General features: G+C 49.0%; 1 pseudogene; it reads right to left on the minus strand.

Annotated features, from left to right (window-relative positions):
- Positions 1-4,412: 4,412 nt before the first annotated feature.
- On the minus strand, positions 4,413-5,106 carry LOC146785846 (uncharacterized; annotated as a pseudogene).
- Between the last annotated feature and the right edge of the window lie 10,237 nt (positions 5,107-15,343).

Raw genomic sequence — 15,343 nt, forward strand, 5'->3', positions numbered from 1 at the left:
GGTGAGGTGCAGCCGTGAATAAAAAAGAGGCAAGAGCTAAAACAGCGCTGGTATGAGGAGAGGAAGCGCCAACGATAAAGGTTGCAGCAGATTATGAACAAAGGAGAGTAGCGGTGGGCCAGCCAAATACGTTTGTAGAGAGCTTTCAAAGAATGTCAATAAAGGCAGGCAATGAAAAAATAATGTAGAAATAGCGATATAACAGCAGCCATAGAAGCAGGACTGAAGTTAACTTGCTAGCCTCCAATTCTCCACAGAATGACGTGAGGCGAATTACTCATAGCAAAATACAGGAAAGAGAGACCAAAAACATCCCTTCCGTGATCAGAAAGTACAAAAATCAGGCTGCATTGAAGAGAAAAATAAACTTTAAAGACAGGCATTTAAGTAGCAGCATCGCGCTAATGCAAATTGCTGCGCAGAGGGATAAATGCCCAAAATGGTGGCTGCAATGGGGAGAATGTGTCGGAACAAATAAACAGTTAACCAGACGGTGTCATGGTCTGAAAACGTGCCAAAACAGCCTCCATATGTTCCGATGCAGAAATCCGTCATCGGGACGAAGAAGCACGGCTCCGAAGAGGTCCCTTCGTGATCGAGCACAGCTCGATGTTGGGGAGCTCCTCAGGTGGCGGCCATCTTGTGTCGCTGCTGCCACGCGCCTCCCCCTGGCTGTAGGTGTTTTAATGGAATGTTGTATAATACAGATCGTGTCAACATACAAACAGCACCCTTGTGATTCTAAAGGGGCACACCCCCATGCTCATGGAGGCAACACTGTGCCTCTGCAGCAGTGCCATATTATGGATGCAGGTGCACAGGCAAGAAGACTATCTGGGGAACTTACTGTGCACCACAAAGCGGTAGGATACACAGTCGGTGTGCTCCTCAGGGTTGACTTCTGCAAGGGGGTAAAAGGGATCCCATGGACCCCTACTCAAACCCCCCTCAGCATTCCCCAACTGGTGGATGCAGTCACTCACTGCACCTGGCTGCAGGATCATCGCTCCCTCCCTTTCAAAAGCTGGACCAGTGCTGCCTGCTCTGTGAAAGATGGCTCAGCTGCTGAAAATAGGCAGTCCAACTTTAACTAATGTGCTGTCCTAGTGCAGGTGTCGGTTCGCAGTTGACCTGGTGGCAGCAAATTATCTGTAAAAGAATGCATTGCACATGTTGAGCTACAACACAACCAGAATTATATATAATACAGCTCTGAATGTTTGAAGTATAACAAACAGGATGATATATCTCATTTCTAGGCAGTGCTTAATTTGAGCCCGTGGTTTCCGGTGCTTAATTGTCAACTCCGGGACTTATGACAGCCAGCCAAATGGTGGGGCCATTTGTCTAACTTTTGAGTGAACACAATAACAGTTGTTTATAATTCTATAATGACTAATACCGGCCACCCAATGTTCTGAAACCAGGTTAGGTTGCAGGTATTAGTAATTTTTATAGATGGCATACAAAGCGCACTTGTCCCCCCCCTTCAACATCACCAGTTTTCTCCACTCTCTCAAAGAGACACCTGAGTCAGCTTTGGTCTTCACAGTGTGTACGTTTTATTAAATTAACTTTCTGGCCAATTATTCCATTGGCCTTTCTTATTTATTTGTAGGATCTTTTAAAACACTTTTCTTAAAAACACCACAGCATTCAAATAAATCTCAAAATTCACACATTGTCATTATATTTACACCCCGCCCTCAAAGGGGCCTTTGCTTTACCTTCGGGCTGTGCCAGCAGGCCACAACCAAGATAGCCTGCTCTCCTTAGGTTGAGTGCCCTCCGGTCAACAGAGCCGCAGGTAAGTAATCTGCCACCACTTGTGACAGCCAACGGCTTCCAGGGTAGAGCTAGAGAACCCAGAGCCACCAGCAGGTCAGCCCCAAATCTCTCGCCAGCCCGGAGCCCATGATGAATTTCAAAACCTGTTCTGGGGTCAAAAATGGCACCGACTAACGGAGTCCCTGTCATTCCTCTTGCCCAGGACCCCGACAGTACCCTGAGACCCCGCTTAACTCGAAACCTTAACTTCAGGGATGGGTGGGTGGGGAACTTGCAATAGGACCTCTGACTCCAGCAGGCGAGTGGACAAAGAGGGGGCGTCTTCAAGCTCGCTGGCTTTTCAAGCCTCGTGCCCAAGCCAAATCACTTCCGGGGTCACCCTGCCTTCCTTCCTCCCTACGCTACGCACTTCCGGTTTTGCCACCTAGCGTCTTATCCACTTCCGGGTTATGTGACCCGGAAGGGATCCCTACTCTGACGTGACTTTGCTGCCACTAACGGCGCCACGCCCCTGAGGTGGGGTGGCGCCCTTCATAGATGGCATACAAAGCGCACTTGTCCCCCCCTTCAACATCAACAGTCTTCTCCACTCTCTCAAAGAGACACCTGAGTCAGCTTTGGTCTTCACAGTGTGTACGTTTTATTAAATTAACTTTCTGGCCAATTATTCCATTGGCCTTTCTTATTTATTTGTAGGATCTTTTAAAACACTTTTCTTAAAAACACCACAGCATTCAAATAAATCTCAAAATACACGCATTGTCATTATATTTACATCCCACCCTCAAAGGGGCCTTTGCTTTACCTTCGGGCTGTGCCAGCAGGCCACAACCAAGATAGCCTGCTCTCCTTAGGTTGACTGCCCTCCGGTCAACAGAGCCGCAGGTAAGTAATCTGCCACCACTTGTGACAGCCAACGGCTTCCAGGGTAGAGCTAGAGAACCCAGAGCCACCAGCAGGTCAGCCCCAAATCTCTCGCCAGCCCGGAGCCCATGATGAATTTCAAAACCTGTTCTGGGGTCAAAAATGGCACCGACTAACGGAGTCCCTGTCATTCCTCTTGCCCAGGACCCCGACAGTACTCTGAGACCCCACTTAACTCGAAACCTTAACTTCAGGGATGGGTGGGTGGGGAACTTGCAATGCGACCTCCGACTCCGGCAGGCGAGTGGACAAAGAGGGGGCGTCTTCAAGCTCGCTGGCTTTTCAAGCCTCGTGCCCAAGCCAAATCACTTCCGGGGTCACCCTGCCTTCCTTCCTCCCTACGCTACGCACTTCCGGTTTTGCCACCTAGCGTCTTATCCACTTCCGGGTTATGTGACCCGGAAGGGATCCCTACTCTGACGTCACTTTGCTGCCACTAACGGCGCCACGCCCCTGAGGTGGGGTGGCGCCCTTCATAGATGGCATACAAAGCGCACTTGTCCCCCCCCTTCAACATCACCAGTCTTCTCCACTCTCTCAAAGAGACACCTGAGTCAGCTTTGGTCTTCACAGTGTGTACGTTTTATTAAATTAACTTTCTGGCCAATTATTCCATTGGCCTTTCTTATTTATTTGTAGGATCTTTTAAAACACTTTTCTTAAAAACACCACAGCATTCAAATAAATCTCAAAATTCAAGCATTGTCATTATATTTACATCCCACCCTCAAAGGGGCCTTTGCTTTACCTTCGGGCTGTGCTAGCAGGCCACAACCAAGATAGCCTGCTCTCCTTAGGTTGACTGCCCTCCGGTCAACAGAGCCGCAGGTAAGTAATCTGCCACCACTTGTGACAGCCAACGGCTTCCAGGGTAGAGCTAGAGAACCCAGAGCCACCAGCAGGTCAGCCCCAAATCTCTCGCCAGCCCGGAGCCCATGATGAATTTCAAAACCTGTTCTGGGGTCAAAAATGGCACCGACTAACGGAGTCCCTGTCATTCCTCTTGCCCAGGACCCCGCCACAGGGCGAGGTGCTTACTGGCGGACTCGACCTCCCCCTCCGCGCTCGAATGCCTCTGTAATGGCTCCCAGCACTGTCTGTATGAACAAGTCATTGCCTGCGTCGGACAAATGCACCCCGTCCGCCGCATAAAGTTCTATCCTTGATGTTTGTATCAACTTATGCCTTATGGTCCGGATGCTTGATTTCTTTAAGATCTCCGCCACTGACTGATTTAGTCTCCTTACTGACTTATTCACTGCCCTCCCCCGCGCCCAAACTTGCCTTGGTATAACTTCAGACCACACCAATAACGTATTGGGGAGCATGTTCCTGACCACAGCGAGGACTGAAAACAAGGACTCTTTCACGCCCCTCCTTCCCTCTGGGATCATATCGTTACCTCCTGAATGTAGCACTAATAGATCGGGGGTAGGCATGCCTCTGTTCAAGGCCCCCCGCAAGTCGTTCGGTACTTCAGCCAAGTGTTGTCCGCCTATCCCCACCCAATGGTGTTCGAATCCATTTACATCCTGTCTTGTTTCCTCGCGTGAGTTCTTGAAGGCAAGCCTCGCCCTGCGAATAAAAGAGTGGCCGCACCAACATATTTGGTGCTTCTGAGACGTAGAACCTAGAGTAAGTAGAGATGGAACGCAGTCAAGCAGGTCAGTGGGAGGCAAAAGGGAGGCAACCAGAAAGACTCAAACTAATTGAGGGCGAACATAACGCTTATAGCACGCAGACTTCCAACGGCCTACCCTCTTAATTGACTCTTCAGGTAGCCCCAGCCCCGCCGCCGTGGTGGCCGCGCCGATGCGGAACGAATGAGATGTGAAATCAGTTGCGTCTACGCCCAATCCAATCAGAGCAAGCTTACATACCTTGGTGAACTGGAATCTAGTGAGGGGGATACCGTCAGCATGCAACAGAACCCTCCTATCTCCCTCCTGTGGCCTAATTTGAAGAAATTCCCTCGTCAGACTTACTGGGCAGTACACGGCCCCGTACACTGCCCCCAGCTGGGACCATGTGCCTTTACCTAACGGGTCTGTCTTTGATTTCCGGACCCTGACTCTCAGAATTTCCCCCCGACAGAATTAGGTCCTCGCACCATATGCCCCCTACCCTGTCTGTCTTAGAGGCAGGGATCAGTTCAGAGATCCTGAATGCCCCAAAAAAGGCTAATGCATAAGCGACTCTAAATAATTGCGTCTCGTATGGCGAGAAGCAGATCTTGGGCAGTATCTCCAGGATATTTACCAACCTGCTTACATCTATGGGTCTCCTACTGTCCTTGACCCCCGGGGTTAGGCGTTCCCAGCCCTTCACAGCTCTCCTCACCCTAGGATCCTTTGTTGGGTCTGCGGCCCCCCCTAGGCCGGCAAAGAAAGCCATTGCCGATAATTGTCTTTTCATCATTGCTACCGACTTCCCACTGGATTTCTGATGTACTATGAAACTCAAAACACTCGTAGGTGAGAACACCTCCTCTATCCCCACCCCTTTTAGGTAATCCTGATATACCTGCCACAAACTCTCATACATACACTTAGTCTTGGGGGCCAGAGACGCTGTTATCAATTCAGAGGCAGTGGGGCACCAAGCTTCCATAGCCCCGCCGGGAAGTTCGTCATCTCTCTGTCTGCTTGTGGCCATTGAGTGCGGAACTCTGCCAACTTAAAACGGGACAAGGCGTCAGCGGCTAGGTTGTCTACTCCCGGTACATGTCTGGCAGTAAACAATACATTGCGCCGTAAACATTGCAACACTAGCTCCTTCAACAGGCGCAGCACCCAGGCACATTTCGCTCTCTGATTATTGATTGCCATCACCACAGACATGCTGTCAGACCAGAACACAATGCGCCTATTTGTCAGTATCTCTCCCCACAAATGCAATGCCACAATGATTGGAAACAGTTCTAAAAAGGTGATATTCCTAGGCAGACCGTGCCTTACCCATTCCTCTGGCCAATGCTGCATGCACCACTTAGGACCTAACACTGCGCCGAAACCCACACTGCTTGCCACATCGGTGAACAGTTCTAACTCGACATTGGAACTACTCGGCATTTGCCATATCACTGACCCATTGAAGTTCTCCAAGAAGTCTTTCCAAATTGCCAAGTCATTCCTTACCTCTGCCGACAACCTAGTGTGATGGTGCTTGGCGCGAAGCCCAGACATAGCCCTTGCGATGTTCCTAGAAAAGGCCCTGCCCATCGGTATGACTCTCAAGGCGAAGTTCAGCTGACCCACCAGGACTTGCAATTGGTGTAGTGTCACCTTCCGGGCCCCCAGACAGGAGTCGATGGCCGCCTTGAATGCAGTCACCTTCGACATTGGAAGCCTACACACCCCTTCTCTAGTATCTATTTCTATGCCCAGGAATGTTAAACAAGTAGTCGGCCCCTCCGTCTTCTCTGCGCACAGCGGCACGCCCAGTGCTTTAGTCAAATGCTGGAAGGCCAGCAGGGCCTTTCTGCAAGACTGCGACCCCTGGGGGCCCAGAAACAAGAAGTCATCTAGATAATGTACAACTCCATAAGATGCAACTGAAGTTAGGAAATGCTGCACTGCCCACTCTAAGAACCTGGCGAACGTCTCAAATACTGCACAGGCGATTGAGCACCCCATGGGCATGCAGAGGTCAATGAAAAACTCGCCCTTGAACGTGAAACCCAAGAACTTTGTATCTTCTGGATGTACAGGCAATAGTCGAAACGCTGCTTCAATATCTGACTTAGCCATTAAGGCTCCCTGACCCAGCGCCTGTAGCTTCTGTATTGCAGTGTCGAATGTTGTATAGCGCACCGTACATAGATCTGGATTAAGCTTGTCATTAACAGATAGACCAGGGGGACTGGACAAATTGTGAATCAATCGGTATTTCCCTGCCTCTTTTTTAGGTACTAAACCTAGAGGTTAGCATACAAGGTCCGGCTTCGGCAACTGTTTAAAGGGTCCCGCCACCCCCCCAAGGCTACTTCTTTCCTGATTTTTTGCTCCGCAGCCTCCATGTTCTGCAGCACTGAGTTTTGGTTGCGAGGAGGAACATTGGCGGGGGTGGCCGACAAAGGGATGCGGAAACCATAGACAAAACCTTCATGTAAAAACTGCGCATCTTTCAATTTGCCATACATGCTAAGGAGGTGTGTCAGTACATGAATCTTAATGGGAGTTGGCAGGTTTCTCGGATGTTTGAGGAGGCCGATTTTTGGCCGCATTCTGGGCCGGCTGCTCTCTCGGCCTTCCTGACTTCTTGAAACATTTGATTTCTGGGTGAGACGGTCCCCCGCAAAAGGAGCAACAATGCTTGTATCTGCATGCTGCGCCCCTGGTGCACTCGTTCTTATTGTATTGCCAGCAGGCCTGTTTCTTATCCCCTGCTCCCCTGTCACTCCAAAAGGACTGATTCTGAGTCGGGTAACTAGCTTTGTTCGTGAGAACCATGGAATAGAGTACCGTATGCCACACATTAATTTCGCGTTGGTCCCATGCGATCTCAGGGTGTACTGCCTTCATTTGACGGAATTTGGTGTCATATTGTAACCAACCCGTCCCGGGGAACTCAGAAGCTGCCCCATGAATCAAGGAAATATAACTAATCAACTGGGGTGCCAACGCGGGGTACCTTTCTGCCATGATGGCCGCATAGATAGCAAAACCTGTGATCCAATTTTTTATCGACCACTCCACCCATACCTTCTTTTGCTTGTATTCCCCTTCTTTACCTACCCTGGCTTTACCCGGGATTACCCCGGCATTAATGAGGTCAAACACATCGATATACTCTCCTTTCAGGATCTTCTCTTTGGTCTCCAGGGGCACGTGCCATGTGATGCCCGCTGAGGGCGATAGAGCCATGGAGGCTGATCCGTAGATCAAAGGACTGTAAGGGAGCGTAGGCTGCCCCATCACCACCGGCCCCACCGCCCCTTGAATCGTGTTACTTGTTGGCCCTGAGACTGTTGCGCCATTACTGGCCGTTTGCCCTTGTGGCGCTGGCATCACCCCGCTTGGGAATTGCCCCGTAATCACCGACCCCAACACCCCTGGGTAGGCCGCTGCAGGCCCCATTGCGCCCGCTGGGCAATTGTTTAGGACTTGGCCGTGCGATGTCGTTGCCAGTACACCTGGCGATTGTGCTACCCCCCCAGACTGAACCCAAACCTGCGCGATGCCGCTGCCAGGATGTGCAACCACTGGTGACGCAGCTATCTGAGCCCCAGGTGCTCCCGCATTTGAGACGGGTGTCAAACCCGCCGGTGTAACAGTATTCTGCGTGTTGGGTCCCCCGCTTGTACCTGTGAGAGGGGCCAAGGTATCTTGCACAGTGTTCGAAACCAAGTCTGTTGAATCTAGTGCTCCCTTCTCACCTGAAGGTACTGCCTGAGAATCCCCGACTCTGGAACGCTTTCCCCCTGATGCCTCTTTAAATCTTTCGGGTGTGCGCCGGGCTCGCTTGCTTCGCCCTGTTTCCTCCTGGGCATCCGTACCTGTCCCTTCCTTTAATGTCTTAAGCGCCCAATCGACTCCTTTTACCTTCGTGAACTCCAGCAGCTCCGTCAACGCCAGATAATCGTCTCTTTTAGGCTGGGCCCCTTTGCCCTTCGTTGGCCTTTTTGGCGGCATTCTGCACTTAATGAGAAATAGAAAAGTTAGTTCCGCCCTTTAAACCACGCCCAATTTGCTATGGACCCAGCGCGCCTTAATGAGGTTCAAAACAGCGATTGCCAGCACACGTGCCTTCTTATCTGCCGCGCGCACTCTTCCCTTCGTCTAGAATTTGGCGCGCCAAACTCGACATTAAGGCTCCCCCTAAGTAATTCCCACATAGCGACTGACCCTGCTGAGCTGCCAATCCGGCGAGCCACTTCGACCGGGAGGTATTGGAGCCTGCGGTTGCCCACCCAAAACGAAACAGTTAGACCTCATTGGCTACGATACTGACACTGCGCAAAGCTGCATAGCACCGCATTCACGCCCAACGTTCATGCCCATTACCGGATGTGGAAGCGCCCCCGAGGCCTGAGTCCTGTCTCCTTGCATCAGGGGCGGCAGCGGAGCCGCCGAACTGCATCTTTAATAAGTGTTTCCCCCCATATGTTGAGAAGACTGGAGACACCCAGAGGGAGATACAGGCCAACACGGGGATCGAACCCTCGACCACGGCGTTAACAGCACCAAGCACTACCAACCAAGCTAACCGTCACCTCCGCTAAAGGGATAGCGGAGGGAAATAGTGCTGGGATCCCTTCGCAGTAGTTATTAACGGCGCCGTGCCTAGATAACAACGGGTAAGCGACTGATGCCGCCGAGTTTTAATTTTTCAACTTATGACATTTTACAGCGTTTGCGGGACTCGAACCATTGTCCTGTGATGCCTTGATAACGAAAGGCACCCGACTTACCATTGCGCTATAGCTCCTGGTCTACGCCAACATTAACACTTCAATCGCATACGGAACATGTCCCTTCCATTCTCGCGCGGATAGCCTTAACGTAATAAGGATGCTCCGCTTCTCCGATCGTGCCCGTCCCTCGGCCTATGCACACCATGCCTTCAGGCATTCCCCCGGCGCTAGGCTTCAGAGCTTGCGGCGCCCCGCGCTAAATTTAAATTAAAGTATAAAACCTTACAAGCGCACACTGTGAGGCCCGCTCACCTGCCCTTAAGCCGCCTGGACTCCTCGACTTCCGATGATGACGCCCGTGGTCCTAGCGGGAACTTGCAATGCGACCTCCGACTCCGGCAGGCGAGTGGACAAAGAGGGGGCGTCTTCAAGCTCGCTGGCTTTTCAAGCCTCGCGCCCAAGCCAAATCACTTCCGGGGTCACCCTGCCTTCCTTCCTCCCTACGCTACGCACTTCCGGTTTTGCCACCTAGCATCTTATCCACTGGGGTGGCGCCCTTCAATGTACAAACGCCTGATTTGTCATTAGTAGCACAATGGGTGGTACAAGCTTCCGTGGTGTCCAGGCAAGGACGCTAGATCTTAATTATTTGCAATTTAAGTACTGTTTCTAGGTTAAAAGCTAACTACATAACTAAAATGTACACCCATTTTCTCAATAATCTTTGCCTCATCAAATTAGTGTTCGTATCCTTTCTAGATCACACCTGCAATATTTTCATATTTTTTGACCCAGTATGCGCATAGAAGTAAAACTCTTGCTTGTACTTCATAATAAAAGATAACCTCATATATATATATATATATATATATATATATATATATATATATATATATATATATATATATATATATATATATATAAACAAATTAAAGTTTCACATCCTGAAGTCAAAAACTTCAAATTAAATATATGATACAAGGAATTTGAAACAATGATCTATTCTGTACTGTTATATAAAGTCACAGGAAAACTCATTAGCATAAATACCACATACCCCACTTTTGTGGCAGATCAATAGTTATTTTGAGCATAGCACATTTTCATAAATTGAGACATTAACTTAAGGGATTGTAAAATAAAGAAAAAGTAGACAAGCCTCTGTACAGTGTTCACCAGTGACAACACTGAGGAGAAAAAATGTGTGGGTATTGTAAAGACGGACACATTATTCACCACAAAAACCGCAGTGAATTTGTTGAATTGAGAATAGAAAGGCACATTTAATAGGTGCACTTACTCGAGAGAGATACATTTGTCAGAGAAAGAGGCTAGTATTACTTCTGGGAACATGCAAAGAGAGGAATATGTATGTATAACACCGATGTAATTTCATTTATAAAAACGTATTTTTTGCCTGAAAGCCATGTTGTATGATTTGAAAATAGTTTTATTGAGACATGTGAAATAGGTGTTTTAAGTTATTTTCTAAACATATATATTTGGCAGTGAGGCAGCAATGGAGGTGTGAGAGGAAAACATTGAGGAAGACTTGAAATAATTATGGTAAAGAGATGTGTGCTTTTTGACTTTTTGAGCTCAGCAAATAATCACACTTCTGAGTAGCAAAGCACACCTAGCAATAATCTCCTTTAAGAAAACCCAGCACCATGGAAGCAGGACCCTACAAAGTGGCACGGTTAATGGGATTTTGAAATGACACTAAGTAATCCAGGTCGTAGAGGCCCAGGATCATCAGGTGAACTGGGCCCCAGTTGTAATACCTGTGGCATGTCTTCTATGGTGTCCTGGAGCCCCTGTACTGAATACCCTGTAAGCGAGATCCAAGAACCTCTTTCAGTGTAACAAGATACAGCAGGCCAGGCTTACTCGTGGCAGTTACTGTGGGCTAGACTCACAACTCTGTTATATGGGCGGTTGATGCCCTCTAAAGGGCCTCATAACCAACAAGGAGCACATACTAAATATAATTCCCACAGGTCAGGTTAGCCCCTTAGTTTAGCCTGAGCCTCTGCAATAGTGACACATTTAATAGTCTACACACCATCAAGCCCTAACTCCTAACCCCGTCCCTCATCCCTCATGTCTCAACAACACAGCACAGCATCAGAAATGCATGATTAAAGGTCAGGAATACTGGCTTTGTCAGAGTGTCACCATAAAAATCATATGCAGAATAAAATGGCTTTAATATTGAAGCACTTTCAAGATAGCATGACCTTGCCTAAAGAAAATAACATGTGTATTTGTAAAGCGCACTTTCACCGATTGGTCTCTTGGCGCTGAATAACCGATGGTTATTTTTACCCAACTCAATGGTACTCATTTTATCGACCTCAAATGGATGAAAGGCTGAGTGGACCCGCCGGGATTTGAATCTGTGACCATGAGGTCGAACACAGGCCCCTGCAGTGGATGCATTAGTCCATTGAGCCATCATACCCGGATAATATAAAATTTCTGGAACTACAAAAATGCGTAAAAATAATAAAAATTTCAACACTCAAGAAATACAGTGTCTAAGTTTTTCTCCTATATTTAACAAGGTGGCAGAAAAGAAAATCAGATCTTGCCCCATGGCTTCTGAACAAACATTCCAGCTCCACATGTGCTTGGATCCTGTTTGCAACTCTCTGGGGGGCACTCTTGTAGTGACCTAGGAGACTTGGAACTGCTTTTTTTTAAACAAAAAGTTACAGAAGCTCCAAAAGATTTCTGGGAGCTGCTCCTGGATCGCCCCACAACAGAACCATAAGGCTTCTATGGTATGGATGTCTGCCTTTTGGGGCACCAAGAGCCAAATATGACATTTTTTATCAAGCCCCTTTGGCTCATGCAGAGAGTTGCAGTTTGCAGCAGGTTCCCTTTGATACTGCCACCAAACCCCAAAACATTTCTCTTTGTTTTTCTCTTCAAAGCGCCCACTCCGTCACCTTTTTTCTGCATGTGTCCCTGTCTTTCTTGGTGAACCCACGTACACTAGACAATGGGCTTTGTACACTGCTTGGCTTGTTTTCAGCTCACTTGGATTCAACTTAGTTGATGCTAGTTAAGGAGTTGTCTCACTTCTGTTTCACAGCCATTTCCTCCTCTTTAGGACTTTAGATAAAGGCATGTGCAAAGAAAGGGAAAACAGCAGCTGCACATTAGGGCGTGCTCTGAGCTCGGGCAGACTTATGCCTCACAAGACGCCCTAGCAGCCCTTGGTTCCACAGGCTCAGTACAATGAGGAGTGCAATATGCTCAGGAGAACTAGTTTACTTCCACGGGGCAACAGCTATGAATTGTGAGCTCAATGTGGGCCCTTTCTCACTTGATAACTCTCCAGAGCACTGCCCCATCCCAAGGGTTGTTTCAAAGGCTTGCCTGGGGCGAGGTAAAGACAGTGATACCCCTTAGGTTCAGGACACAATTGCTACAAGCATGGTACATAAGCACCAAAGACAAAAACAGATTTCTCAGTCCCTGGTGTGAAAATTGCACTCGGTTTTTTGTACAGGGCTGCTGGTGAAGCGCTCGAGGGTGGGGGAAAGTGGGGCGGGTGTTTAGGGCCTCATGGGGCCGTATCATACTTACGGCAAATTTTCCCTGTGTTTGCTGGGTGCACCTTTTGAAAGGTACACCCATAGCAAACAAGAAAAATGCGCATAATTAGGATGAATGCGCTGCGACCAGGGCAGTCACAAACTTGCTTTGCCTCCAGGGCAGCGCATTCAAGTGAAAAACAGAGTGGCTACTTCAAAGCCACTCTGTGTTTCATAGTGCAGGTGGCAATCCGGGGGGATTAGAGATCCAAGCGCCCAGGACTGGCTGGTACCACTTGGCAGGGCAAGACCTGCAGCTAGCAAAGTCCAGGTGCTGTAGATGAGTTGAAGTCCTTGAATTCCCTGAGACTTAGAACAGGAGGCAAGCCAGCAAAGCCCTTGGTGTCACTCTGGGTTTCAGTGATAGAGGTTCAGTCCTTCTCACCCAGGCAGGGGAACAGCAGGAAGCAGGGTAGCTCAGCAAGGCAGGAGTCCAGTAAAGCAGCAGTCCAGCAGTGTGGCAGTCTTTTCAGCAGCACAGCAGTTCTTCCTGGCAGAGTGGTCAAATGCCCAGACGTGTTCTAAAGCCATGGTGTCAGAGGTCCAGAACTTATACCGAGTTGTGCCTTTCAAGTCGGGGGGGGACTTCAAAGAAAGCTTTGAAGTGCACATAAGTCCTCCTTTCCTGCCATGGCTCCAGACTCAGTACAGGAATTATGCAGCCGTTTGTGTATGGACAGGACACAGCCTATTCAGGTGTTAGTTTGAGCTGTACCTAGATCCTCCCTCCCATCTACCGGGACGGCCCATCAAGACACACCTGTGAGAATCAGAGTTGTGGCCAGGACAGGCCTGACCACTTCTGGGGCAGTTACTTCACAAGGGGCAGGGTCAGTTCCCTTAGAAAGCTGACCCTTACCTTTAGTCTGGTGGGGGGGAGGACTGTTCCTCACCCCCTATGCTCTCTGTTTGTGTGGAGTGATCCATAGTTTCAAGCTTCACTCCCCTTAATTTCTCCTGGGGTGGAGGTGAGGCCCTCAGGGTCTCATCCACTCTCTCAGGGATGCCTAACATTCTTAAATGGGCATTGTGGTTTACCTCAGCCCAGGCTGAGATTTCCAGATCATTCCCCAGTAGACAATCCACAGGCAAGGTTGGGGACACTGCCACTCTCTTTGGGCCAGTGACCCCTCCCCAGCTGAGATTTACCACTGCCATGGGATGGTCTGTCCTAATTCCATCAATATTGGTCACCTGGTAGCTAAACTCAGGTAAAAGCTGTTCTAGGGGCACTAGTCTCTTTGTCACCATGGTGACACTAGCCCCTGTGTCCCTGTAGGCCACAGCCTTCTGACCATTGATCATTGGCTCTTGTCTGTACCTGCCCAAGGTATTGGGACTCATGGTAAAGTTGGCAAACCCCATGCCACCATCACAGACTAGAGCTGCTTGTGTAGGGGACCTGGTTAGGCCAGAGTCCACCTGAGTTCCCCAAGAAAGCCCAACTAACTTTTTGGGTGCACTCCCACCACCTGGGGGATTACTACTGGTAGTAACAGGAGGTGTTGGAGCTGCAGAGGGAGGAACATTTTCTTTATTGCCATTCTTTGGGCAGCTGGAGTCAGTTTTCCAGTGTCCAGGTTGCTTGCACACATGGCAATATGGTTTCTTATTGGAAGAGGAAGGATTTTGGGACCCACCCCCAGAACTGGGTTTTTGGGGCCCTTCAGAGGACTTTTCTGTTTTATTACCCCCACCTTTCTCTTTGGGCTTAGTGGAATCTTTCTTCTGGTCACCACCTTGGTTCTTGGGCCTAACCCTGGTTCTGACCCATTTGTCTGTCTTCTTTCCCAATTCTTGGGGAGAGGTCAGATCAGAGTCCACCAGGTACTGGTGTAAGAGTTGGTTTTGACAATTATTAAGGATCTGGTCTCTCATAATCAAATTATACAATCCTTTAAAGTCAGTGACTCTACTGCCAACTATCCAACCCTCCAGAGCCTTGGAAGCACAATCTACAAAGTCCACCCAATCCTGAGTCTGTGCTTTCTGGGTGTCTCTGAACTTGAACCTGTACTGTTCAGTGGTTAAGCCAAACCTATCTATTAATGCACTCTTCAGGTATTCATAATCATTAGCATCCTCTTCTCTAACAGTGAGGAGCTTGTCTCTACCTTTATCTGAAAAGGAGAGCCACAAGATTGCTGCCCACTGTTTCTGGGGGACCTGTTGAACTTTACAGGCCCTCTCCATAGCAGTTATCCATTTGTGGATATCATCCCCACTCTGGTAGGGAGGAACAACCTTGGACAGGTTCCTATGATCTGGCATGTAATCTCTGCCTCTAGGGACACTGTTGCTGCCACCAGGGGCATCTAACCCCTCCTTCTTTGAAGCTCTTTGGAGCTCGAAGGCTTCACTCTCTAAGGCCAAGCATGCTTGGTTCTGAGGGCAAGCCTAGCTTCCTCATACTGGAGCATCTTGAACCTTCTGTCAGAGGAGGTCTCCCTGGGAAAGTTGGAGTTCCTCTGTGGAATAGATTCTCTTCCAGAGTGATATGACCTGTCAGAGTCCCTTGAGAGGGACCTAGGCCTGTCTCCCACTCTGTCAGCTCTCTTAGGGAGATTTCCTCTATTCTCTTCAGACCCTTCTGGGTCTGGCCCTCCACTCACAGAGTCCAGGTCATCTTGATTTTCATCATCAGACCCAGAGACTATGTGTGACCCACCCC

The sequence above is a fragment of the Triturus cristatus genome, chromosome 11, assembly GCF_964204655.1.
Source record: "Triturus cristatus chromosome 11, aTriCri1.1, whole genome shotgun sequence".
NCBI classification, from domain to species: domain Eukaryota; kingdom Metazoa; phylum Chordata; class Amphibia; order Caudata; family Salamandridae; genus Triturus; species Triturus cristatus.